This window comes from Carcharhinus amblyrhynchos, chromosome 27, assembly GCF_965287045.1.
Source record: "Carcharhinus amblyrhynchos chromosome 27, sCarAmb.v2.hapA, whole genome shotgun sequence".
NCBI lineage: Eukaryota > Metazoa > Chordata > Chondrichthyes > Carcharhiniformes > Carcharhinidae > Carcharhinus > Carcharhinus amblyrhynchos.
In genome coordinates, this window is record NC_137350.1 from 10,434,720 (window position 1) to 10,461,237 (window position 26,518).

The window sequence follows — 26,518 nt, forward strand, 5'->3', positions numbered from 1 at the left end:
GGAGGCCATTTGGCCCATCGAGTCTCTACCAACCACATTCCTACCCAGCTCCTAGTCCCATAACCCCATGTATTTGCTCTGCTAATCCTCCTAACACTAGGGTCAATTTGTCACACCAAATTAGCCTAACCGCATATCATTGGGCTGCGGAAACTGGCGCATGATGTGGAGATGCTGGCGTTGGACTGGAGTAAAACAGAAAGAAATCTCACAAGACCAGCTTTAAGTTGGACTTTAAGCTGGTGTTGCGAGATTTCTTTCTGTTTTACCCCAGTCCAATGCCAGCATCTCCACATCATGACTACCATCGATACAGCAAACTGCCAGTTCCAAGTGGAGAGGATCTCCAAGAATATTGCGCATATTGACACAGACATCAAGTTTCTACAAAGATGCAAGAAAGCAGACAAGATACCGAAAGGACTACAGATCACGAACCCACTCAGGTCAACCTACAACGGTTGGACTTTAAGCTGGTCTTGAGATTTCTCTCTGAAACTGGTGCACCCAGAGGAAACCCACACAGACATGGAGAAAAAGTGCAAACTCCACACAGACAGGCCGGAATTGAACCCGGGTCCTTGGCGCTGTGAGGCAACAGTGCTAACCACTGTGCCACCAGTGGGACGAGCTGGTTAGATCGACCCCGTAGATTTTACTCAATGTCATAAAGGAGAGCAAAGTGGAAAGTGGACGAGGATGTCACATACATGGCTGCACTGTTAACCTAAACCAACTAAATCAGTTAACATTTATGCACAGCAAGATCCCACAGTTGCCAACAAGATGAAGGACTGGCTTTTATTGGTGTGTGAAGGGAAGGAAGTTGATTAAGAGCATCAGGAGGATTTTGCTATTTTGAAATAGTGAGGTGGAATCATTAACATGAAGCTACTTAACACCAAACCGGCCAGTTAGCAACCCAAAGTAACCCTTATCTAGCAATCTCTGCTGAGGAAGTGCAAATGTATGGGCAACTGGGCAGGACCAGGTTCAACCTCCGACAGTTGAATATCTATCTAATCCTGTAATGAAGCAAGGGAGTTATCAAAGCATCTTCTATCACTATATCCAGATGATTAAGCAAAAGCAGTCCAACTGACTCGCTGACGCCCAATTCTCATACATTGGAGTCCAAATATGTCCAGAATGAATGAATTTCTTTACTTTCAGATTAATTTAGGCAAAAGTACTATCTTGAAGGATCGGCATTTGTAGAATACATTACAGCGGTTCTAGGAAATGTTCCCCAATGCATTATGTACAAATTATTTTGAAGTGGTATCACTTTTCTATTTAACCGAACATAGCTGTCACTTTGCATAGAGCAAGGCCCCACAATTTAGGGGAGGCAATGGCCTAATGGTATTATCTATATATGTAACAACAATCCAGAAACTCAGCTAATGTTCTGGGGACCCAGGTTCCAATCCCGCCACGGCAGATCGCGGAATTTGAACTCAATAAATAATATCTGGAATTTAGAATCTACTGATAACTATGAAACTATTATTGATTGTCGGGAAAAAACCTATCTGGTTCACTAATGTCCTTTAGGGAAAGAAATCTGCCGTCCTTACTGGGTCTGTGACTCCGGAGCCACACTAATGCGGTTGACTCTCAACTGCCCTTGGGCAACTAGGGATGGGCAATAAATGCTGGCCAGCCAGCGACACTCATGTCCCACAAATGAACACCAAAAAAAAAACCAATGGGCTTAGCGACCAGTTAGATTTATTAGAACATCAATGCAAATTAAGTGAATCAAACTCCCATCATGTGTCTTTCTAGTTCAGCAAGATGCAGAACTTTGAGCTGTAACTTGTCAACTGTTGGGCAACACCTTGGCTCACTAATATCTGATCACAGTAATTATTTTGGTGCCAATTAGCCTGGGAAGCCCAATGTGGCACTTCAGCACGGAATAATGTATGATCATTATGAATAACTTAGGGTTGGGTGGGAACAGCCAACAAGGTAATAGGATATTACTTGTCAATCGTTTCATTGCCGAAATGTGATACTCCGATGGGAACAAGGAGTGGAGTTTCTTCGTCAATGTCATTTTGCATTTTAGAGCAGATTTAACTCAGTAAAACATTCTTCACAAGCATAGACTGATTTAAAACACTGAGCTAGTGAAGGAGGTGTGACCAAAAGCTAGGTCAAAAACATATGGAGAGATCTCACCAAAAAAATTCTAAGTGCATGAAAACAACAGAAATTTGTGCTAATTTTTTTTGGGTGAGATCCGTGTTACAATTATACGACATTTCAGTGAAACAAAAAACACAGATACAATTCTCGCCAGTAGAGGGAGGGAGCAGAGCCTATTCTTACCAGGGCGCCATTGTACAGGGATCCCGATCTCCCAGTGCACTTTTCGCCCGATCTTACAGGCTCACCGTGCCGATTGAGCATTGGGACAAGCTGGTAAGATCACCCACTTTGGTACTGAGTATCATAAAGGAGAGCAAGGTGGAAAAGGGTGTCACATACATGGCTGCACCACTGACTTAAACCAATTAAATTGTTTAACAATAAAATCAGCAGTTTGATGGAATGAGAGGAGAACTCTGACCCATGAAATATACATTGACTGACTGCTTAAAAGAAAATCATGTCAGTGCATAAGTCAAACCCTCTCCCTTCACTTTGAAGAGCTTAAAATACAACTTACGCTATCTTTACAACATAGTTAGCAGCTCTGACTTTTCTCAAGCCCCCAGCCCCATCTCTTGTACCACTGTACATTTCAGTCCCAGTCTTAGCCAATCTCTAGCCTCGAGGCTGCCAATTAGTGCCCAGCTTTGGGCTCATATTCCCTAGGCCTCAAATTTTCCAACCTTCTGTCACATTGCAGCAAGACAGAAGTGAGACTCATCCCATTCATACCTGGTGCAGTTTAACCCAGATTCTGGACGTGAAACATTACAGACTCTCTCAAAATGCCAACCAATTCCCACTGAGGCCACAGCAGCTCCCAACTCCCTGGGTGCTCTTACCAATGACCCAGGATGTCAACTGCATTAAAGAAGATTAAAGCTGAAACCTTCTTGCCAATGATTTTCCCAGATTGCAAAACCACTTCAATTGAATAGAGAGAACTTCCTCGTAACTACTCCTCAATTTTATAGCCCTTCTCAAGGACAGTACAGCAGAGATGGGGGAGGTGAGAGGGAGCAGTAAAATAGGGCAACATGCCAATGGTGCCATTCCCAGTGCCTACCTGCCCATCCCCGATACAATTTTACCAGTGGTGGGAGTGGCATCAGGCAGCTAGCTCACTCATGGCTCAACTAGAGGTCAGTTAACAATTTCCTCCTGATGTTGAAGTGACCTTACCTATGGTAGGGGTGGTGGGCGCCAAATAGTTCTAAGCCTTGTGCGCCAATTGGAAGTCCCCTCCCAATGTATTCCCCCAACCCCCACATCCTCCTCACCCCAGTCCGCCAGCTTGACCCTGGCGACACCCTCCAGGCTTGCCTTGAAGTCTGGCTCCGTCACAGCACACTTCCCTCTGGGACTCACTGCAATCCCAGCATTGACCACCGCTGCCAGTGGCACTGTTGGAACCAGACAGCAGGTCTCAGAGGGTTGGGTGGGAGGTCTTCCTCCCAAAGTGAGGATAGGGTGGGGCAATGGGGGGAGTCACACCTTAAACTAATCAATGGCTCAGTGGCTGTTGAATGGCTGTGAAGTGAGGCAGCCAAGCTGAGGGGAGCTCACTTCTGACTTTTGTGCTGGGAGTGAGGGTGTCAGCCCACTAACAGATTCATTAGGTCCTAAACCAATGCATCAAGTTGTTACTTTGTCCATGCGAAACAGGTAGAACCTCTCAACCAACAAGGATTCAATTTATTATGTTGGCAAAGACATGTTAAAATGCACTGAAAGGCAATTAAGCTGGTTCAGATATAAAACATTTCACCAAGCCGTACTTGGTAAACTAGCGGAGACATGCAAAATATTTGTGGTTGAGAAGTGCATTCTCTGCTGTTGACCGTGGCTAGCAGCAATGGAAAATTTGGCGCACCAGCCAAAACTCCATTTAGCAACACCTGAAAATGCCAACCACAAATCAGGATGGAGGATTTTGACCAGTATCTTTATTACAACAGAATTTCATCAAAGAATCATAGAATCCCCACACTGCAGAAGGAGGCCATTCAGCCTATCAAGGCTGCACCAACCACAATCCCACCCAGCCCCTATTCCCGTAACCCTTCTTATTTACCCTGCAAATCCCCCGACACTAGGGTTAATTTAGCCTGGCCAATCAACCTCACCCCTCACATCTTCAGACTGTGGGAGGAAACTGGAGCATCTAGAGGAAACCCGCACCAACATGGGGAGAATGTGCAAACTCAGACAGACAATGACCTGAGGCCAGAATCAAACCCACGTCCATGGTACTGTGAGGCAGCAGTGCTAACCAATGTGCCACCCACAGTAGCACAATGGTTAAAAGACTTTTATAGAATCAATGCCTCTCGCCGGAAAGGCTAGATAGGGCTGTCTGAGGGCAAAAACAATTTGTAAATGCAAAATTGGTCAAGCATCTGGCCTTGTAACTTGATCTTAATGATAGAATATAAAAGTCTAACTAGAAATCCTGTGTCCTGGGTTAAAGGGGCCATTTTACATCTGACAGGTTCAATGTTGATGATGTGGAGTTGCTGGCGTCAGACTGAGGTAGGCACAGTAAGTAGTTTCACAACACCAGGCTCAAGTCCAACGGGTTTGTTTGGTAGCACAAGCTTTTGGAACATTGTCCCTTCACCTGATGAAGGGGCAACACTGCAAAAGCTCGTGGTATCAAATAAACCTGTCAGACTTTAACCTGGCGTTGTGAGACTACTTAGTGTGCCAGGTTCAATATTATTTGAGGAATTAAACACTATTTCCTTGAGACTTGTCTGTTACAATTTCCACACATCATCAAAGAAAGCAGCTTCCTAACTACCATTCTCATTCCATGACAAAGCCTTTGTTTAGGAGTCAAGTTTCCTAGCAACACCATAATTGCTGCTTCCTTGAGTGTGTCTGCCCACTGGAGTTAGAATGTATAGAAGTCCTGTAGAGTCCAGACTGTTATCATGGTTTCCATCTTTAGAATCAACACTGGTGAATTCTTTCAGCTCACGTGACGACTTCTCTGAAACGTCATTCAAATCCATTAGATCTTTTATCACATGGCTTGTGAAAGGCACTGTTTAAACATTTTCCTTCTCACAGTCAGTCATATTCTTGTACTGTAAAAGCATCTTAATGTGGAGATGGAGCCTTTTACCTGCTGAAGCAATGCTAAGGGAGGTGATGGCCTCGTGGTATTATCGCTTGACTATTAATCCAGAAAGTCAGCTAATGTTCTGGGGGTCCGGGTTCGAATCCTGCGATGGCTGATGGTAGGATTTGAATTCAATAAAAAAAATTTGGAATTAAGAATCTACTGATGATCATCTATTGTCGGAAAAACGATCAAGTTCATTAATGCCCTTTAGGGAAGGAAATCTGCCGTCCTTACTTGGTCTGGCCTACATGTGACTCCAGAGCCACAGCAATTGTCCTCCAAGGGTAGCAAATGGTGGCCAGCCAGTGGCGCCCATCTCCCATGAATGAATGGAAAGAAAAGTTGAGGGATGCATAATATCGCCCATGCAACTATCACAGGGCTGACAGATGAGGAGCTCGCAGAAAACAAAAAAAAAAGGCTAGCATAGACCAGTTGGGCTGAATGGCCTATTTCTGAGCTATGGATTTGATGTAATTCTAAGCAAAACGCCACACAAAGCAATTGCTTTCTCTCTTCCCATTATAAGCAGCTATTTTGCAAAATGCCAAGCACATGGCCAGTCTGTGTACAAAGCTTTCCTAGTCGTCTGGCAGTTATTTTAAGCTTCCTTGTCAATGCACGTATTAACCTATTTACTGTGTTAGTGCTTCTACTAAAATTCCAAAGAGGTATTTCAGGCAAATGTGTTAACCCTTTACAACCTAATATCCCACTTAGTTGTCGCGCCTAAATAAAGATTCAGCAGATTTGAATGCAGTTTCAGAGGGTGCTGAATCGGAAGATGAGGTGTTGTTTTAGAAATGAGGCGAGAGGAAATTTCTTCACCCAGAGGGCAGTGAAGGTGTGGAATTCACTACCACAGAAAGTAGTTGAGGCCCAAACATTGTGTGTTCAAGAAGAAATCAGTTATAGCTCTTGGGGCTAAAGGAATGAATGCAGTTAGAAGTCTCACAACATCAGGCTAAAGTCCAACAGGTTTATTTGTAGCAAACACCACTAGCTTTCGGAACTGGCTGTTCCTTCGTCAGGTGGGTGGGAGTTCTTACCTAGTCTGGCCTACACGTGACTCCAGAGCCACAGCATCTGCCCTCCAAGGGATGGGCAATAAATGGTGGCCAGCCAGTGGTGCCCGTGTCCCGTGAATGAATGAAAAGTTGAGGGATGCGTATTATCGCCCACGCAGCTATCACAGGGCTGACAGATGATGAGGGGGCACGCAAAAAACAGAAACAAAAAGAACTCCCGTCCACCTGACAAAAGAACAGCCGGTTCCGAAAGCTAGTGGCGTTTGCTACAAGTAAACCTGTTGGACTTTAACCTGGTGTTGAGAGACTTCTGACGGTGTTTACGCCAGTCCAATGACGGCATCTCCACGTCACGGTCAAAAATGAATGGCAGAGCAGGCTCAAACGGCCTACTCCTGCTTCTATGTTCCTCAAGCTTACACAGTGCTTCGCCGGAACAGTGAAGCAGGCCAAGGACGGAAATACGAGCAAGATGATGAATTGAAATGACAAATGACAGGAAGGTCAGAGTAACGCACGCAGACTGAGCGGAGCTATTCCGCAAAGCAAAACCAGTCGCTCAATCTGTTTTCAACTCAACTGCTCTCATATCAATTTTTATGGAGGCCACAGGGGCTAAAATACCTGTATGTTTTCAGATTTTTTACGTTTGCAATGTGGTAAAATCTTTCACCTGCCGTCACTGTGCATAGGCAAGTCGTGCTATTTCCCTACAGTGAACTAGTTTAAACTTTCCAGTCACTGGCTAGTTCCTCATAAGGGTGTAGGAACACAGGAACAACAGCAGGCCGGCCATTCAGCCCATTGAGCCAGCTCTGCCATTCAATATGATTATGGCTAATCGGACACTTAGATGTCATTTATCTACAACATCCACACAGCAGGTTACATTACCGTTACTCAAACATCCATCAACCTCTACCTTAAATATACTCAATGGCTGACAAGTAGATGTCAACATTTGTTAACCATTCCCTCAAAGCATAAAATGTCAAATGTTGCCCGAGTCAGAATTTATTGAAGGCTTTGTAACTTCGGTTGCCTAGAAACCACTTTGCAAACAAACAATACCGGTTCAGCTTCCTGAATCCTTCCTTCCTACCTACCTACTCATGCCCACAGGTACTTTTGTTGCTGGTCTCCGCATTCTCTCAAGGGCAAAAAGTCCTGTGGTTAGGTGACCAGGATCACACGGTGTTCTTTAGAGAGATCTGAACAATTTCTTTAGGTTTGTATCAGGGCCAATGTCATTCATTAAAGAGCTAAACTGCCTTTTGTAGATAAAAGGATGGAATTCTCCCCAAAAAATTCGAATTGCTGAATTAGTGTAAAAACGGGAGTAAATCCCACTGTTTTTCCGACTGGATTTTCAATGTGAATCTCCAGCACTGTGCATCACAGAATGTCCGAGCGTGAATCTTGTTAAAAATCTGTGGACGGTGAGGCCGGCAGCATAGCACTAAGTTGACCACTACACACGCACTGATCCGTCATAGCAGAGATCGGTGCATGTACAGTAGCCCACACTACCGGCCTCTTGTTCATGGCCAGCTCGCTCACCAGGCAGTCCTGTGACCCTACATCGCTGCCCCTCTGAGTACTGGTCTCCTGAAAGTGTCCAGGCCAGCCCCCAAGCTCACCACCCTGATCTCCCTCCGCCCCCGCAGACCTGATCTCCCTGCACCCCCGCCCCCCCCCCCCCCCCTCAACCAGAGACACCACCCTCCCCTTATCACTGACCTCTCAGGAGGCCCTCCATGGCTCCATCCATTCAATCCCGCACAGTCGGGTGGCCAGCTCCCTGTTAGTGGGGAGCTGTTGTAAACCCCACTGGAGTGAAACAATCCTGGTGGGGGCGGACACTTCTGTCCAGAATTCTGGTCTGGAGTGGACAGTGCTGGAAGTCCGGCGGACAGAGGCGCATGGTCCAGCGGGAAACCCACTAAACAGCCTCTGCTTATGTCTCCCGGCTCGCTGCGCTGACTGGGAGAATCACCCCAAAAGCTTTTTTTTTAAAATAAGGTTTATAAAATTTATTTATTCGTGTTACCAGTAGGGCTACACTGACATTGCAATGAAGTTACTGTGGAAATCCCCTAGTCACCACACTCTGGCACCTGTTTGGGTACACTGAGAGAGAACTTAGCATAGCCAATGCACCTAAACTGGCACGTCTTTCGGACTGGAAACCAGAGCACCCACAGGAAACCCTCGCAGACATGGGGAGAACGTGCATACTCCATACAGACAGTGGCCCAAGCCGGGAATCGAACCCCGGTCCCTGGCGCTGTGAGGCAGCAGTGCTAACCACTGTGCCACCCTGTGTGAGATGGAGGCAACAACTCCTGGATCCTTTCTTTGATCAGCGCCCACTTTATCAGCACACACAACGTTCCACACAATTTATTCATCAAACCTTTAAACTGATCCAACTACTTACAGCTCTTAACCTGATTGTATTCATTCTCAATATTTCTCTAGCTTTTCTCTTTCAAGCTTTGAATTTATTAAAACAGCATTCTTACAGGCATTCTAAAATATGATTTTCAAGAATATGATTCTCAAGTGAGTCTCCCACTGGAAACCACTTTCTAGTCTGAAACGTTCTTATTTAAAACTGCCACCTGTTTCCTGTTATGAGGTTAAGTATTATCTACCGTATTCCATGCTTCACACATCATTAACCATGCATCAGCAAACTTAAAATACGTCTCCCTGATCCCATGGCAAAAACTGTGGTTTCCTGTTAACTCAGGGATAACCCACATTGGTTCTGAGTTGCCTCTGACCTCTCCCACGTATATAGGTCATAGTAACAAAGGGCAATTACTTCAAATGGTGGCAAAGTATTAAGACATCGCGAGCATTAGCATGTATCTGAAGGCTTGTTAACCCAGTGAAAGCAGGCCCCCACAACAGCGAAACGGAGCCATCCTTTAGCGGGGAGGCGATTGTGGAGGGTGTGTTTAACACCGGAACCAATGTAGACGAGGACAATATTTCCTTTAACATTCTTATACCAGCTCCCTTAACATGAGAGCAGAAGACAGCTGTTTCCTCTGAGGATGAGATGGCTTAGAAGACTGTCAGGTGCTGGAGTTTCCAGCAGCTTCAGGCTAGTCAGAAGGATGCTCCAGTTGGCACAATGATGTGAAGAAATGGCCTTCTATAGGACTTTTCATGGATTCAGGAAGCCCCACAGACATTTTACAGCCTATTAAGTATCTCTGAACATTGGCCAGAAAATTTCAGCCTTTCCCACAGATGGGACCTTCCAGTCCCGACGGTGACCACTCCCCCCTTCCCCACCATGGGTTCGATGGCAGCAGAGGGTGTGAACAATGGGAAAACCCATTGACAGCTGCGGGACTAGAAGTTTGCCCCACAGAGCCAACGGCAGGCCACAGCTGCCACCACAAAACATGTCGCGGAGGCGATGAAAAATCCCACTCATTAGAGTGGAATTTTCCCATCCTGCCCGCCACGGGAGAGACACGGATCATGAAATGGTCCGTTGACCTTGGGTGGGATTTTCAGTTTTTGAGGGGAGCACAACCAGAAAATCCCACCCATAACCTCTGTTATAATGTTGGAAACACAGCAGCCAATTTGCATATAGAAAGCTCACGTAACCAGCAGTGTGTGATAATGACCTCATTTTTTTTTTCAGAGACAAAATGAGGAATGAATACTGACTAGGATATTGGGAAGGACGGCTTTGCTCTCCTTCATAATAGAGGCTGCGTGCGGATTATGCAGGAGAGGTAAACAAGGCCTCAGTTTAATGTTTCATTTAATAGCATTTCAGAACCAGCTGATGAGCTTACATTTTATACTTAAGCTTTCGCAGTGGGATTTGAACTTATAACCTTCTAAGCCAGAGGTGAGGCTGCTACTGCAGAAGGACTCATGGCATCAGGGTCAAAAGTAACTGGACAAAAGGTTCCAGACGTTAAGTCATGCACGAAAGACACTCATACCGAAACAATTCTCCAAGACTGAAAACAGAAACAAATTTTGTGGGATTTAAGTACTCTTCATACAGAATCTCAAAAATACAGCGGTGTGAATTTAAGCAATGTTGTGTCCATTTTTCAGTTGAAAAAATGACCAATTTCAGCACGCAATCTGATCAGGTTTGTACACATAGTGGGAACAATAGGATTTTTTTTCTTGGGATGTAGGCGTTGATGGCAAAGCCAGCATACGTTGCCCATCCCTAATTGCCCTTGAACTGAGAGCAGGGTAAATATACGGGGATGGGGCCTGGGTGGGATTGTTGTTGGTGCAGGCTTGATGGGCTGAATGGCCTCCTTCTGCACTGTAGGGATTGTATTGTATCAAATAGTTAAAAGTCAACTGCATTGTTGAAGGTTTGGAGTCATTTGTAGGTCCGAGATTTTCTTTCCTAAAGAACATTCATTAATTAGATAATAGTTTCAGGGTCATTATCGCACAAAGTAGTTACATTTACAGATTAATTCATTGAATTTAAATCCCACTATAGCTGCCTTGGTGGGATTTGAACCCATGACCCCAGAGCCTGGGCTTCTGGATTGCAAGTGCATTATGCCACCATCTTTTATTTTATTCATTCATTGACCATAGATATCACTGGCTGGTCAGCATTTATGGTCCACCCCTAGTTGCCCTTGGACAGCAGTTGAGTATCAATCGCATTGCTGTGGGTCTGGAGTCACATGTAGGCCAGACCAGGTAAGGACGGCAGATTTCTTTCCCTAAAGGCCATTAACGAGCCAGATGGGTTTCTCTGACAATCAACAATGGTTTCATTTCAGGAGATTTACAAGGATGTTGCCTGGATTGGGTGGCATGCCTTATGAGGTTAGGTTGCGAGAGCTCGGTCTTTTCTCCTTGGAGAGACAAAGGATGAGAGGTGACCTGATAGAGGTGTATAAGATGTTGAGAGGTATTGATCAGGTGGATTCTCAGAGGCTTTTTCCCCAGGGCTAAAATGGCTGCCACAAGAGGACACAGGTTTAGGGCACTGGGGAGTGGGTACAGAGGAGATGTCAGGGGTAAGGTTTTCACTTAGAGGGTGGTGAGTGCGTGGAATTGGCTGCTGTTGGTGGTGGTGGAGGCAAATTCAATAGGGTTTTTTAAGAGACTTCTGGATGAGTACATGGGAATTAATAGGATTGAGGGTTATAGGTAAGCCTAGTAGGTAGAGATATGATTGGCGCAACTTGCGGGCCGAAAGGCCTATTTGTGCTATAGTTTTTCTATGTTCTACGTTCATGGTCATCAGTAGATTCTTAATTCCAGATATATTTTATTGAATTTAAATTCCACCATCAGCCATGATGGGATTTGAACCTGTGATCTCCAGAACATTAGCTGAGTTTCTGGATTAATAGTCTAGCAATAATACCACTTGGCCATTGCCTCCTCCTATCTCTTGCATGATCTAAAAACCCCTAAAATAATACGATATCTCAAACTCAGCCTGATCCCAGCTGCATCACGTTCCACAGCACAATACCACTTACCAGCATCTGGTTCAATCATTAAGCAATATTACACGTATCAAACACATGGCGCTGGCTAAGCGATCATTCACATCACACGTAGAAATTAGCCAGAAGATTCTTGAGTGCAGATTTTCTTTTCTTTCAACCACTCATTGTAATTGGATATAAAATAAACTCTCTCAATTCTCATCATGGTAACAATAGCTGGGAATGATCTACATGTTCACATTTAACAGTACAGGGTATACTCCCACTTTTTGAACCTCAAAAACCACCCCCTTGACACTTTGCTGTTTGAACTAAACATTCCAACAATTCCACCGGCAAAGTTGATGTGGTTTTACTTTTGTTCCCCTCCACTTGAGCAAATTGGCACAAAGGACCAAGAGCAATTAGTTTCATTGAAGGTTAGTTCATACACAATATCTATTGGCAAAGTTTGCTCACTGACTGTTGAGTAGAAGCCTTGCAAAGGTAAATTCCTGTGTTAGAATTTACCGTGCCCTTTTCACACATTACATTTAGAGGCACCTTGGCAATGTTAATATAAGGTGGTTTAAGGTTCACGCCACAATAAAATGCTGTTGTGGTTAAGGTATATTTAGCACAGAGAAGAGAGAACTTTATTTTATAACTGTCTATACACCATTGGCTTGACCACACTCCACCAGCTGTCAACCATGCTTCAGTAGTAGCAGTCATCTCTGACTTAGCATCTGGTAAGTTCCAGTCGCACTGAACATGCCAGTGTGTGAAAGAGGGAGTGCTGTATTGTTGTGGAGTCTTGTGGAGGAAGTATTACACTGAGGTTCTTTTCATCTCCTTATGTTAAAAAAAAATCCATGGCACTATTCTTTTAAAAAAAAAACAGGGTAGTTTCTCTCTACATTCTGGCCAATTTTTATCCTCAAACAACATCTGGCCATTTTTCTGCTGGCCTGGTGGCACAGTGATCAGCAGTGCTACCTCACAATGCCAGGGACCCGGGGTTGATTCCTGACTTGAGTCACTGTCTGTGCGAAGTGTACATGTTCTCCCCGTGTCTGCATGGGTTTCCTCCAGGTGCTCCAGTTTCCTCCCACAGTCCAACAACACGTGCTGGTAAGGTGCATTGAGCATGCTAAATTCTCCCGTAGTGTACTCAGACAAGCGCCAGAGTGTGGCAACCACAGGATTTTCACAGAAACTTCACTGCAGTGTCTATAAATAAACTTTAAATTCATCTCATTGCTGTCTGTGGAACTTTATTCTGCATACATTGCCTGCCACTTTTCCTATGTTACACCCGCAACAGACCTTTTGAACACTAATAGTGAACCAACTGGACACAAAATGTTAATTTACTTCAGTGAAGGGTGAAAATTCATGCTGAATAATCAGCTGAACCCATCGGGAGTTAGATGGAATTACAATTTAACAGTAACAATCTTGTTTAAGTTTTGCAACGTGCTACTTACTGAGAAATTATAGGCTTTCCTTGGGAAAGGCAAGCTTTATTTAGTTTAATCCTAAAATGCTGGCAGAAAGTGTGACCAGCAGACTCCGTAAGATTTTCACATTGTTTGGTTCAAGTGTCACAGTCAAGCTTGAGTTTGTTCCCTTCGATTTTTCAGGAAGGATCACTAGCTATTGATCCACAAGCACTTTTTTCTTCTATCTATCTGAAGCCACTGTGATGAGTTCTTAGAAAACAACCACTGTTCAAACTGAGATCAGATAACTCAACACAGACTAGATTTAGCTGGTTAGCTTCCTGAAGTAACATTTATTTTGACATACTTTGATCTGTTCATTGCTGAACTGATTGCCTATCTAAACACACAGAGTGCTGTCTGTACCAAAATAAGCATAAAGCAAATGGGCTTCACTCTCTTACAGGACAGTAAACCCTGAGACGCACAGAAGACGCATTATTCTTTTCTCTGCTGCCTTCAACTTTAATATCATAATTGGTAGTACACAGCAGGCTCTGATAACAGGTCACATCGCTTGAACACAGTGATAATTGGGCTGTTTGCCGCTCCATGTTAAAGGAGAATAGTGTACACCAAATTGATCAAAATATGTACTCAAAATGCACAGTGTCTTAGCACAACCTGTAACCACATCTTTAGTTCAGTTGCAGCACTCTCATCTCAGAGTCAGAATGTTACGAGTTCAAGTCCCACTCCAGAGAGTTGGGTGCATAATCCAGGCTGGCACTCCACTGCACTGTTGAAGAACTGGTGTCGCTTTCAGATGAGCCATTAAACTGAGGTTCCATCTGCCCTCCCAATCACATGTAAAAGATTCAGTGATGCTACTTTGAATGAGGGAATGTGTTCTGCCCGATACTTAATCCTCAACCAATTCCCTTAAAACACAGTATCTGGTCATTATTGCTGTGTTACGTTGACTGCCTTATTCCCTACTTCAAAAGTACGTCATTGGTTGTAAACTGCTTTGGGAGATTGTGAGGTCATGAAAGGCATTTCTTATTCCCAATATGCTTCAATAATTTTGGGGCTAGTGACTTTCTAACGAAACAGTTGTGTTAATATTGGCTCAGTTCCTTACATTTAAAACTACTCAAACCAGGTTCTTTCCCTGGCAGCACAGTTACAGTAAAAAGTCTGACAACACCAGGTTTTAGTCCAACCTATTTATTTGATAATATACTCACAAGCTTTCGGGGTTAGTCCCTTCGTCAGGTGAATGGAGAGTTCTGGCCATTCACCTGACGAAGGGACTAACCCCGAAAGCTTGTGAGTATATTATCAAATAAATAGGTTGGACTAAAACCTGGTGTTGTCAGACTTTTTACTGTGTTTACGCCAGTCCAACGCCGCATACCCACATCAGCACAGTTACATGCCAGTGAACAACTGCAGCAAAGATTAGCAAGCATAGCTAGCTGGGGAATGGACATCAGTAGAGGTTTTCTCTGCCTCTCTCCCGTGCTGTCGCTTACTTACAACACCTAAATAACAAAGGACACTGAAGTCCCTCAGCTGAGTGGGTGTAAAAATACACTTGAATCATCAGTTGAAATGTGTGAAACACATGTGATAAAGGAAGAAAATTTACCTTAGTCATAGGCACAAGAGGAAGCGAACAATGTTCCATTGCAATCAACCAACACTGAACTTTTGTACAATTCAAAAGGAAATATGCTTCTGACAAGTCCATTAAAAATAGAAGTCTTGCATATCAAAAATCACAGACTGAGATAGGTGACATTCAGATGCTTAAATAATCAATGATACACAGATCATTTTAGTACCTTTACGGCTATATAATCTGTGCCTGTGTGAGTAGCACTGCATTAATTTTAACCAATGTGGGAACTAACATATACCCAATACTTATCCCTTTGATTGTTTAGTATTTTGTAAAACAAGAGAGTTATTTATGCCATTTGATAAGTCAGACCAATAGTTTAGTGTCATATCAAGGTGATTTACACAGGTACCTAGAGCCTGTTATTGAAGAGCAGCAGCTGGTATGAGGTGGCACAGGATTGCCACACTATGTGCCAATGTGGCACAGAGTACAAGCTGTTTGTCCCAATTAAAACATCGGCAGACTTGATAAAGAGACTGTTCATAAAATAACTATAGAATATGTATGCACATTGTCTTGTTCTTTAACCATTGTGATGTTTTTTATTACCAAAATTAAGATCTAGAAGTGAGGGCCTATAATGCAGATTAGGAATCGAGACAAATTCCAAAGTAGATTCATGAAAACCAAGCTCAGGTTTTAGAAGCTTGTAAAATTATAGGAGGAATAGAAGATTTGGGGAAGTGAGGAATTCTACGGCCTCCAGCTATACAGGCCCTAAGTTCTGGAATTAGCTCCTCAAACCTTTCCTATCTTCAAAACTTTATTTAAACCTCCCCTCTGACCAAGCATCCGCTTATCTGTTTCATTCTTTGCACCGGGGACAACGTTCCAGCTGTTAATGCTCTTTGTGGTGTTCTGCTATGTTTAGGTGCACGGCCAATGCATCTAACCTGTATGTCATTCGGACTGTGGGAGGAAACCACAGCACCCGGAGGAAATCCATGCAGACACAGGGAGAATACGTAAACTCCACGTAGACAGGCACCCAAGCTGGGAATTGAACCCGAGTCCCTGGCACTGTGAGGCAGTAGTGCTGACCACTGTGCCACCATGGAGGTGCTACATAAATGAAAGCTCTTGTTATTTTGCACACTCTACACTAATACATTCACACAAGTCTTTGATTGCACCCCACTGGCTATATTAGAAAGATTGGATCACATTTCACAATTGATTCCAATGAAAGCAGGTGTATGATATAAATGGATCACTGAGTTACAGTTCTAACACTAGTAAACTGATAGCCTGTTTGTGCTATCATGTCATAAAATGTGAGCATTTAGATACTGAGCTACCATAACTGATTAATGTTCTGGTAGCGTAATGATGTCTTTACATAAGTGGGTCACTGAAATTTTATTTTTATTCGAAAATAAGTTCCCGATGGATAGAACTCGCATTGGGCTTGGAGTTAATGAATTAACTGCTTCAGTTAAAGTGAGACACGCAGGTATTAGCCCTGGCTAAGGTGAATTGACAGAAGGAATGAAGACGCTGACATGTTGGTATGTGAATGATGTGTAATTTGCCCCTGCCCGTAGTTGGGGAATGAAGAGAGGGCCAATGCAGTGAAGGGCTAGGAGACACCTATCTGGGATGTAGGTAAAGTCTGGGATGGGGAAGTAAGAATATTTTTAGTGTAGGTGTTGCATCAATTTTTTTAACCAAACAAATGATGCAAATAAAGTCAAATCCAAACACATGAGCATTTAGCTAATGGGCACAATCTTACCTGTCATTCACGCCAAGCTCCCGCTGCAGTGAGATTGGAGAATTTAGCAGCCAGCCAAATCTCCGTTCATTGCAGCGGGATGGGGAAATCCCATCGGTGCAAACGATGGTAAGATTGCGGCCAATGTATCTATTACCTGAAAGGATGCGAATGATCCCATGACATGATTCAAACTTGCCCTGGCTAACATTTATTCCAAAACCCAATGTCACTGAAAGACAGCTTGTCTGATCATATATCTCTGCTGTTTACGGGAGATTGCTCGATGCAAATAAGCCATCACATTTCCTTATATAACAACTTGACAATACCACAGAAAGTACTTAACTGTTTGAAAATTGCTTCGCGATGTCTTAAGGATGAGAAAGGCAAGTTTTCCCATTATTTCTAACAACTTCACATGGTGCAGAGATTAACAAAGAGCTGAATGTGTTCCTACATTTAAAATGTGTAATCACCAAAAATAACCCTATATCGGAACAGAACAAACACATTCTGGTCAAAAGTCAAATCTCCAGGAAGACTAGTATGTACATTTTCACATTCAATCACAGAAAAGCCCCTGATTATCTTTTGAAGTTAAGTGGTAAATGCATTCTTTATGGGATATTACCAGAAACATACAGCTCAGGCAGTACAGCATCAAACACCAGGGATACTCACGTATGAAACTCCTGCAGTTTCATTCTCACCACTTTCATTTTGTCAGACCTACTCAAACACATTCTAATCTCACGCCACAGTTATCATCCACATCATATTTACTGCTGATTATGATAGAATGACAACAAAAAGCACATGAGAAAGTGGTACAACCCAACAATGCTCAGAATAAAGCGAGCCAGCCATTTGAATATATGCCTTACTTTTTGCTCACCACCCTCAGCAGACTTGCTGTGTCTCCACTCGGAGCTTTTCCAGGTTCAGATCATGACAGAGGCTGTGTCTAAGTACGTCCCTTCTCACTCTATGAATTCCCAGAGTAGCGAGCCCTTCCCCGCCACAATCGGTTCATTGAACTCTTTCTGGTTCTCATCTGCAGTCTTAAGGGAACGAGTGACAATGCCACCTCCCTCCAGGAGACAAGCTTCAGAAGCATCCTCCCATGTGCACCCAGCCATCTCACTTCCTCTCTACATTTTGCCCATGAGAATCTGAATATTTATTTCAGTCAAATATCTTCTTTTTAACCTCCTTTCAATTCTCTGGATGCCTCCACCCAAATCCTTCAATCAAAGACAGCCTTTAAAAACGAGCCACAAACTTCCACTTCAGCCTTCGGTACCTTTTCATTATAGTTACAATAAGCACAATGCTAAAGTCGTCAGCTATTTCTGAAAGGTCTCCCATATAAATGTCCATCCCCTTCTTCAACATGGTATTGCTGACGTACATGGGGAGGTACATTATCGAATCCCTGGTGGATATCTAGCTAATGATTTTGGTGTTCTCTGCCAAACAATGATTGTAAACCACATTTCTGGGTCACAGCAATGACGTAATGGTTTATCAGGACCAGTGCTTTCCACATTATGGTGAAGAGCTCTTGGATCTCTGCACAGTAAGTTCCCAAGGTTCATTATGTGGGGAAATCATAGTTGCAGACTTGCATCTCATCATTCTGTGGAACCGTGGGTTGGAGCATTTGAGAGAGGCCATCGAGCAAGAAACTGTTGTGGATTTTGACTTTGATCAGAAGGCTAGTGAAGAATAACTAATAATTGCAGCAAATTTTATTTGGGTAGCTTGTGACCGTACAATGTGGGGGGCACTTAGTGAGAATGATAGTTACAATAGTGAGGGGAAGGGGTGAAGGAAGGATTTGAAGTTAAGAACAATCATCTTTAAGTCAATGGGGACCCAAAAGAGCTTGGTGAGAGCAGGGATAACCAGTTTTGGTTTTGCCAAGTTTAGTTGGAGGAAATTATGGCACTTCTAAGACTTCACGTTGATCAGGCAATTGGAGAGAACAAATGATCCAGGGGCCAATGGAGGAGTTTGGAAAGAAGGATTGTGTATCATTAGATGGATAGAAGTTTACCCCCCTCTCTACATGATGGTGTCAAGGGAAGAACCTAAAAAGGGAAAGGAGGAGGAGAAGGCAGGAATCTGGGCTACACCAGAGTTGACTGATCAGACATGGAAAGATAAATCATGTGGGGGAGACAATGTCCAAATTTCACAGATGGGAGTGGAAGCATTAAAAAGCAGCGTCATAGAAGATGGACTGTGACATGAGATATTAACTAGAACTGCGATCAGCACTTTGAGCGCTGGGAGAAAGCCAGAAATCCATTGGGGATGTCGGACAGGGAACAATCGGAATATAGCCGAGAGGCAATAATTCTGGTAAAACAGCAACTTGTACTTCAAAAGCACACTTAGCAAATGGGGATTTTCACAGTAGCTTCATTACAGTGTTAATGTAAACTTTACTTGTGACCAATGAGTAAACCTTAACTTTAAAGGGCTTCGCTAAGAGGGAACTGAAATAAGGATCGCCGGTAGGTGGGTTTTTATAAGGGGGTTTGGAGAAACAACGGGCCCCAAGAAGCTGAATTCACAGCCACCAATGGTGGGAAAGGAAGAGTTGATGCCCAAGGAGGCAAAGTCACAAAAGGCAGTGTTGGAAGGTGGGGGTTCTGAGTTGTACAACGGGAGGAGACTAACTTTTGGACATCTTTGAAGATGTCCAAAACATGTTTTTTGTTGGCAAACCAACAAGCAGTCTATTGAGATCACTGACCTTACACACAGCCACTGTAACATCCTTTAAATGACATTAGAATGGCTACACCACAGAAAGCAGCTTCTTGGCCTGTGGTATCCATGCAGCTGTGCATAATTCTAAACACAATAGCTTCCTGTCACTGATCGAGCTTTCTAAATCTAATTTCCCCTGTCCATTCTAGCAGGCCAAAGTTATTGCTTTGATTTGATTTATTGTCACATGCATTAGTATACAGGTGTTGTATAAAGTGTTGTATTAGTATAAAGTATTGTTTCTTGTGCAGTGTATAGACAAAGCATACCGTTCATAGAGAAGGAAAGGAGAGAGAGAGTGCAGAATGTAGTGTTACAGTCATTGCTAGGGTGTAGAGAAAGATCAACTTAATGTGAGGCAGGTCCATTCAAAAGTCTGACGACAGCAGGGAAGGAGCTGTTCTTGAGTCGGTTGGTATGTGATCTTAGACTTCTGTGTCTTTTTTCCTGACCCAAGAAGGTGGAAGAGAGAATTTCCGGGGTGCATGAGGTCCTTGATTATACTAGCTGCTTTTCCGAAGCAGTGGGAAGTGAAGACAGAGTCAATGGATGGGAGGCTGTTTTGCGTGATGGTCTGGGCTTCACGATCCTTTGTAGTTTTTTTGTGGTCTTGGACAGAGCAGGAGTCATACCAAGTTGTGATACATCTGGAAAGAATGCTTTCTATGGTACATCTGTAAAAGTTGGTGAGAGTCATAGAGGGCATGCCTAATTTCCTTAAGTTAATGCAGACTATGAAGAACACAAGTTCTAAACGAATCCCCTGACCCACTCACCCCAGTAAACCAGAAATCCCACACAGATAAGGGTTTGAAGGGTTTGACCTTTTTAGGCAGTTCTGTGGTAGTAATCAGAAGCCTCGTAGTGTGATTTGACTATCTCTGTGCAAGAACCCCCAACTCCCTGATAATATACCTAAAAGTAGTGTCCATTGCATAATGTACCCTGACATGAGGCAGTGTGGTAATTTGGTACAACTCGAGATAGCTAACCTCAATGTATCTCAATCAAAATACTGGGCTTTCATCAAAGTTCTCGAGATATCCTACAGGAAGGGTTTTTTTTTTGCTTTGCCCACACTGCACAGTCAGTATCCCATGTTTTAGTCAGAACAATGTTTTCTACAGTAGATAATCGGTCCATCCAGCCCACCCCTCCATCAGTTTCCTTACTGTGATACTACAACAGCACTGTCTCCCCTTTCAATAGTAGAAGGATCCTACTTAACATTAAGGATTGGATTCTGTTAATGCATGCTGCATTGTTGTAATGTTAATCATGAACTTAGCCTTACAGAGTAGTTATAGTTGCAACGTCAAAGTTAAATACACAGACCTTACAACAATAAGATTTGAATCAAACTGTAAGCAAACTATTGTCAGTCTATGTCCAAGGGATAAAACTTGGGGGTGGGGTATAGAAGGAACCAGTACACTAAGGGCTACCCTGGGACTAGATATAATATTGCCCACCAGTGATGTAAGAAGGCACTTTTTTAATTAATTTGTGGGACATGGGCATCGCTTGTTGGCCAGCATTTATTACCCATCTCTAGTTTCCCTTGGAGGGCAGTTGAGACACTGCTGTGATTCTGGAGTCACATGTAGGCCAGACCAGGTAAGGAAGGCAGATTTCCTTCCCTAAAGGACATTAGTGAACTAGATGGCTTTTTCCGACAATCGACAATGGTTTCATGGTCATCAGCAGATTCTTGGTCATCATCTGCTGCGCTGGGATTCGAACCCAGGTACCCAGAACATTAGCTGAATTCCTGGTTTGACAGTCCAGCGATAACGATCACTAGACCATCGCCTCCTCATTGCACCAGGGACCTGGTTAAATTCTGGCCTCGGCTCACTGTCTGTACAGAGGTTGCACATTCTCTCTGTGTCTGCGTGGGTTTCTTCCGGGTGCTCCAGTTTCTTCCCAAAGATGCGCAGGTTAGGTAGATTGGTCATGCTAAATTGCCCCTTAGTGACTGGGAGATTTGCATAGTAAATATTTGGGGTCTGGGTGGGCAGATTAAATTGGCCAAATGGCCTCCTGCTGCCCTGTAGGGATTCTATTCTGTTCTATTCTAAGCTTCATTAGAGCTAAATAACAATATCAAAGGATTCCTCTCCACATCTGTATCCTCTGCTACAAATGTGCACAAAATACAATAATGTTAACCAAAACGTCTTGGTAACTTCTACAAGGCTGCTTAATAGTACCTATGATGTGGAGATGCTGGTGTTGGACTGGAGTAAGCACGGTAAGAAGTCTCGCAACACCAGGTTAAAGTCCAACAGATTTATTTGGTGATTTAACAGGTGAGTCGTCTGATGAAGGAGCTTGAGACTCCGAAAGCTAGTGCTGCCGAATAAACCTGTTGGACTTTAACCTGGTGTTGTGAGACTTCTTACTAATGGTATCTAAACAGTACACACGTTGGGTAGCAAAAACCCAACTAAACACTTTCCTTCATGATTCACCTGGTCCTTTCTGTAAACGTACTGTGGTGAGACAGGAAAGTGTCAGCTGAACTCTCAACAACCTCCACTGCCCCACTTGTATCCACCGAATCTGCAATTAAGGACAGGATTTCTGGTTCCCCTAGCAGTGGGCAACATTACGGGCGGGACAGGAAAATTTAGAGAGTGATCAAAAGTATAGGCATCAGAATAGGGAAGTTTTGCTGCAATTGTATAGGACATTGGTGAGGCCCCACCTGGAGTACTGTGTGCAGTTTTAATGCTCTTAGCTGAGAAAGGATGTCCTTGCTATAGAGGGCATACAGCAAAGGTTTGCCAAGCTGATTCCTGGGATGGCAGGTCTGTCATATGAGGAGAGACTAAATCAGTTAGGATTATATTCATTGGAGTTTAGAAGGGATCTCACAGGAACTTATAAAATTCTAAAGCATTAGACAGGGTAGGTGCAGAAAGAACGTTCCCGATGGTGGGTGAGTCTAGAACTGGGGGTCGTAGCTGGGGGATAATGGGTAAACCTTACAGAACTGAGAAATTTCTTCATCCAGAGGGTGGTGAATGTCTAGAATTCACTACCACAGAATGTAGCTGAGACCAAAACGTTGCATTATTTCAAGGAGATATTAGATGCAACTCTATGGGCTAAAGGGATTAAGGGATACAGGTGGAAGCAGGGATCAGGATATTGAATTTGATGGTCAACCATGATCATAATGAACGGTTGGAGCAGGCTCGAAGGGCTGAATGGCCTTCTGTTTCTATTTTCTATGTTTCTATGTAAGTCCCGCCTGCGATGATGCTTGCCGCTGTCGAAATTGGAAAATGCTGCCCAAAGATTCCCAAATCATCCCACATGGATCGGCCAGGAATTTCCTGGAGTTGGGGGTTTCTATTTTCAGTGCCACGTCCAGCAGCTGGAAGATGCACAGTTTCAATTTCCCACCGCAGTGCGCCTGTATGGACACCACAGACTCTTGTGAATCAGCATAAATAAAGTGAGGAATTTTCCAGCTGGCATGATCTTCCAGTCCTGCCGATGGCAAAACCCCACCACGGGTTTCCCTGCAGGGGAGGGTTCATAAAACTGGAAACCTCGCTGACAGTAGTGGGACCAGAAGATCCCGCCATTGGCTAATGGCAATCACCTCCACCACTGCGAAATACGTGCAGCAGGGAGAATGGAAAATCCCACCCAGTGACTACCCATTGGCCAGCTGCTGGGAATCTGAAAGAGGTTGAATTTCAAAACCTTCAGAGTCAATTCCCTCCTTTCTCATGCACGTATTTCCAATGGTAATTCACATTTTATTTTTCTTTCACTCTGCTCCCAAAGCCAATTTATCAAAGAATCACAGTGAAGAAGAGGCCCTTCGGCCCATCACATCAGCATCAACACGTGAGAAATACCTGACCTACCCACATAATCTCATTTACCAGCACATTTCCCATAGCTTTGAACCTTATGACGTGCCAAGTTCTCATCCAGGTTTTTTGTGAGGCAACCAGCCTCCACCACCCTCCTAGGCAGCGCATTCCAGACCGTCACCACCCTCTGGGTAAAAAGGTTTCTCCTCACCTCCCCTCCCTAAATCTCCTGCCCCTCACCTTGAACTTGTGTCCCCTCATGACTGGCCTTCAACTAAGGGGAACAGCTGCTCCCTATCCACTCTGTCCATGCCCCTCAATCTTGTATACCTCAATCAGGTCGCCCCTCAGTCTTCTCTGATCTAATGAAAACAACCCAATCTCTCTTTGTAACTTAAATATTCCATCCCAGGCAGCATCCTGGTGAATCTCCTCCGCACCCCCTCCAGTGCAATCACATCCTTCCTATAATGAGGCGACCTGAACTGCGCACAGTACTTCAGCTGTGGCCTCACTGAAGTTCTATACAACTCCAACGTGACCTCCCTGCGTTTGTAATCCACGCCTTGGATTTCACCACGCTAACACGCCCTTTCGCCTTCAGAGATCTATGAACAAACACACTTTGCTCTCAGAGTTTTCGAATGTCATGCCATTCATTGACTACTTCCTTGTCAAATTCCTGCTTCCAAAATGCATCACCTCACACTTTTCAGGATTAAATTCCATCTGCCACTTATCTGCCCATTTGATCATTTTGTCTATACTTCATTGTTAACAACCTGGCCAATATTTGCACCATCTGCAAGTTTACTAATCCTACCCCCCATATCCTCTATTTAGTTTAATAAATAAAGAATAATAGTGAATTCAACACAGATCCCTGTGGTACACCACTGGACACTGGCTTCCAGTCACTAAACAGCCTTCTGTCTCCTACAACTGAGCCAATTTTGAATCCACTTTATCAAATTACCCTTAACTGCATGTGCATTTGCCTTCTTTACAAGTCTCCCATGTGAGGCCTTGTCAAAGGCTTTGCTGAAATCCATATAAACTCCAGAGCAGTAGAGAGAGAGTGCTACACTGACAGTGGCATCATCTTTCAGATACAACGAGGCCCAGCCTGCTCTCACAAGTGGATATGAAAGATCCCTTACACTATTTGGAAGAAGAGCTGGGGAGTATTCTCACAGAACAGATTATCTCGTTGTTATCACATTGCTGTTTGTGGGAGCTTCCATGTGCACCTTGGATGCTGTGTTTCCCACGTTACACAGTAGGAAGTCTGGCAACACCAGGTTTAAGTCCAACCAATTTATTTGATTCTGAGAACTCTCCATTCACCTGACAAAGGGCAAAACCCTGAAAGCTTGTGAGTTTACTATCAAATAAATTGGTTGGACTTAAACCTGGCGTTGCCAGACTTCTTACTGTGTTTACCTCAGTCCAATGCTGGCATCTCCACATCATTTCCCATATTACAGCAGTGACTACACTTCAGAAGCACCTCAATGGTTGTAAAATGTTAATGTCAGGTGCTATGGAAATGCGAGTCTTTCCTTTTACCTTTGATTATTGTTTTTTTTTAAATGTTTTACTCCATCCTTAAGCCAATGCTCAGACTGGAGTGGAGAAACTCCATTCCTTGCTTGCTCCAAACAACAAAATCCAATTCATGGCCTCCACAAGAGAGACAAACAAGATCCAAGCTGATGAGATATGGCATTGCGCCCCATCTTGGGCTGGATCTGACACTTGATTTTAGCCAAAAGGCCGAGGGTTACTGTTATTAATGTGTACAAAACAGGAGAATCACGGCGCAGTGACCAGTCTAATAGCCCATAGATCAATAGTCTCCCCGAGTACAGAAGAAACCAATTATGGTGGGCCTACTCCATTACACTCACTCCTGAGGCATTTTGCACGTAGATGCTTCTAATTCATAAGCACACCAAGTTTCAGCACCCAAAGCATAATTGACAATAGATGCTGCTCATTCCATCCCTATTCTAGATCTGCAGGACTCACTCTGGGCTGTGTCTATAAAGAGTTTCTGTTTGCAAACCATCACTGCAATAATTGGCTCATGACATTTCCAAATTACCGAAGAATATTTACCTCCTGCACAGTTGTACAGGAAGCTCAGGGAGGAGAAAAGGGAAGCAGCAGCCCGTAAAGCAGCGCGGTGGTCACTGTCTGTTTTCAGTTGCAAGCTTTCACAATTCACAAGGGCAACCTAGCACCAGTCGTGCCCCGTTGACGTGTGAGGTTTGCTTACCTGCGAATAGGCCCCAGGAGGCAGGTGGCAGTCCATGTTCCTAGAACCTTGGTACACCGTGGAAATAACTTGGGTCATATCAACGGGGGGCCCAATTCTTAGGCTGTAAACACCTCACGTCGTGGCGCCCTTTGCAACACTATAAAAGGAGGTTAACTACCGCATCTGAGCGAGGCGTCATTTCCTGGTTAGATCTCAGATCAAGACATAAACAGCAAAACGGAACTTTTCTGCTGTCAAGAAGTGGGGGAGGCGGTGGAGCACGCTTAAGTCTGAAGCTTTCTGAGTTTATCGTGTTAACGCACGGTCAGGGACAAAAAAAGGAACGGAACACTTTGCGACTAATTTGGTGCAGCCTCTGCTTTTTGGATGCATCATCACTCAGCTACCACATACAATGCATCTGTGTGTGCAGAGGATGTATTTATAAATGGCACATCAGAAGGGTCAAGAGCCTGCAGGTTTTCGGAGCTCGTTCTTGTGTTTACGAACAGTTAGCAGCAGGGTCACATCCGCCCATGTTTACTGACACCAGATATTATTTTCACACCTCTTCCTCGTGTAGCTTGCTGAGCCAAACACTTTCAAAGCTGCCACCCAAAGAGCAGAGAGGCTTCGCTGATCAATTTCCTTTCTTAAAATGAATCCTTGAGTTTTCCGTTTTGTCTCGGAAGGAACGACCAGCTCACTTTTCTGGATGGATATTCTGTAGACCATAAAGGCTTCTTTAGCTGTCCAACTCGCACCCCACCCTCGCTGGATCGAGCCTATGCATTCTTGACGTCATGATGCATGGTTTATTTTATTAAGTAATGCAAATTTGCTCAGTTTAACCTGTTTAGTCCACTACGTAGTCTGTAGTGGGGACACTTCTCGGTGATGTGCAGCAGTGCTCGTGTCTCCCTGCAAATGCGTACGGGGGTTTTTAGTGGTGGAAGCTGGCTGGATAGTGGCCCGGGTTTGTCCTGGACTTCTTCAGCCAGGACCA

General features: G+C 44.0%; 1 protein-coding gene across 2 annotated transcripts in view; it reads right to left on the reverse strand.

Annotated features, from left to right (window-relative positions):
- The window catches only part of LOC145359080 (rho GTPase-activating protein 27-like), a 205,005-nt gene that overhangs the window by 53,363 nt on the left and 125,124 nt on the right, over nt 1–26,518 (reverse strand). The window lies entirely within an intron of this gene.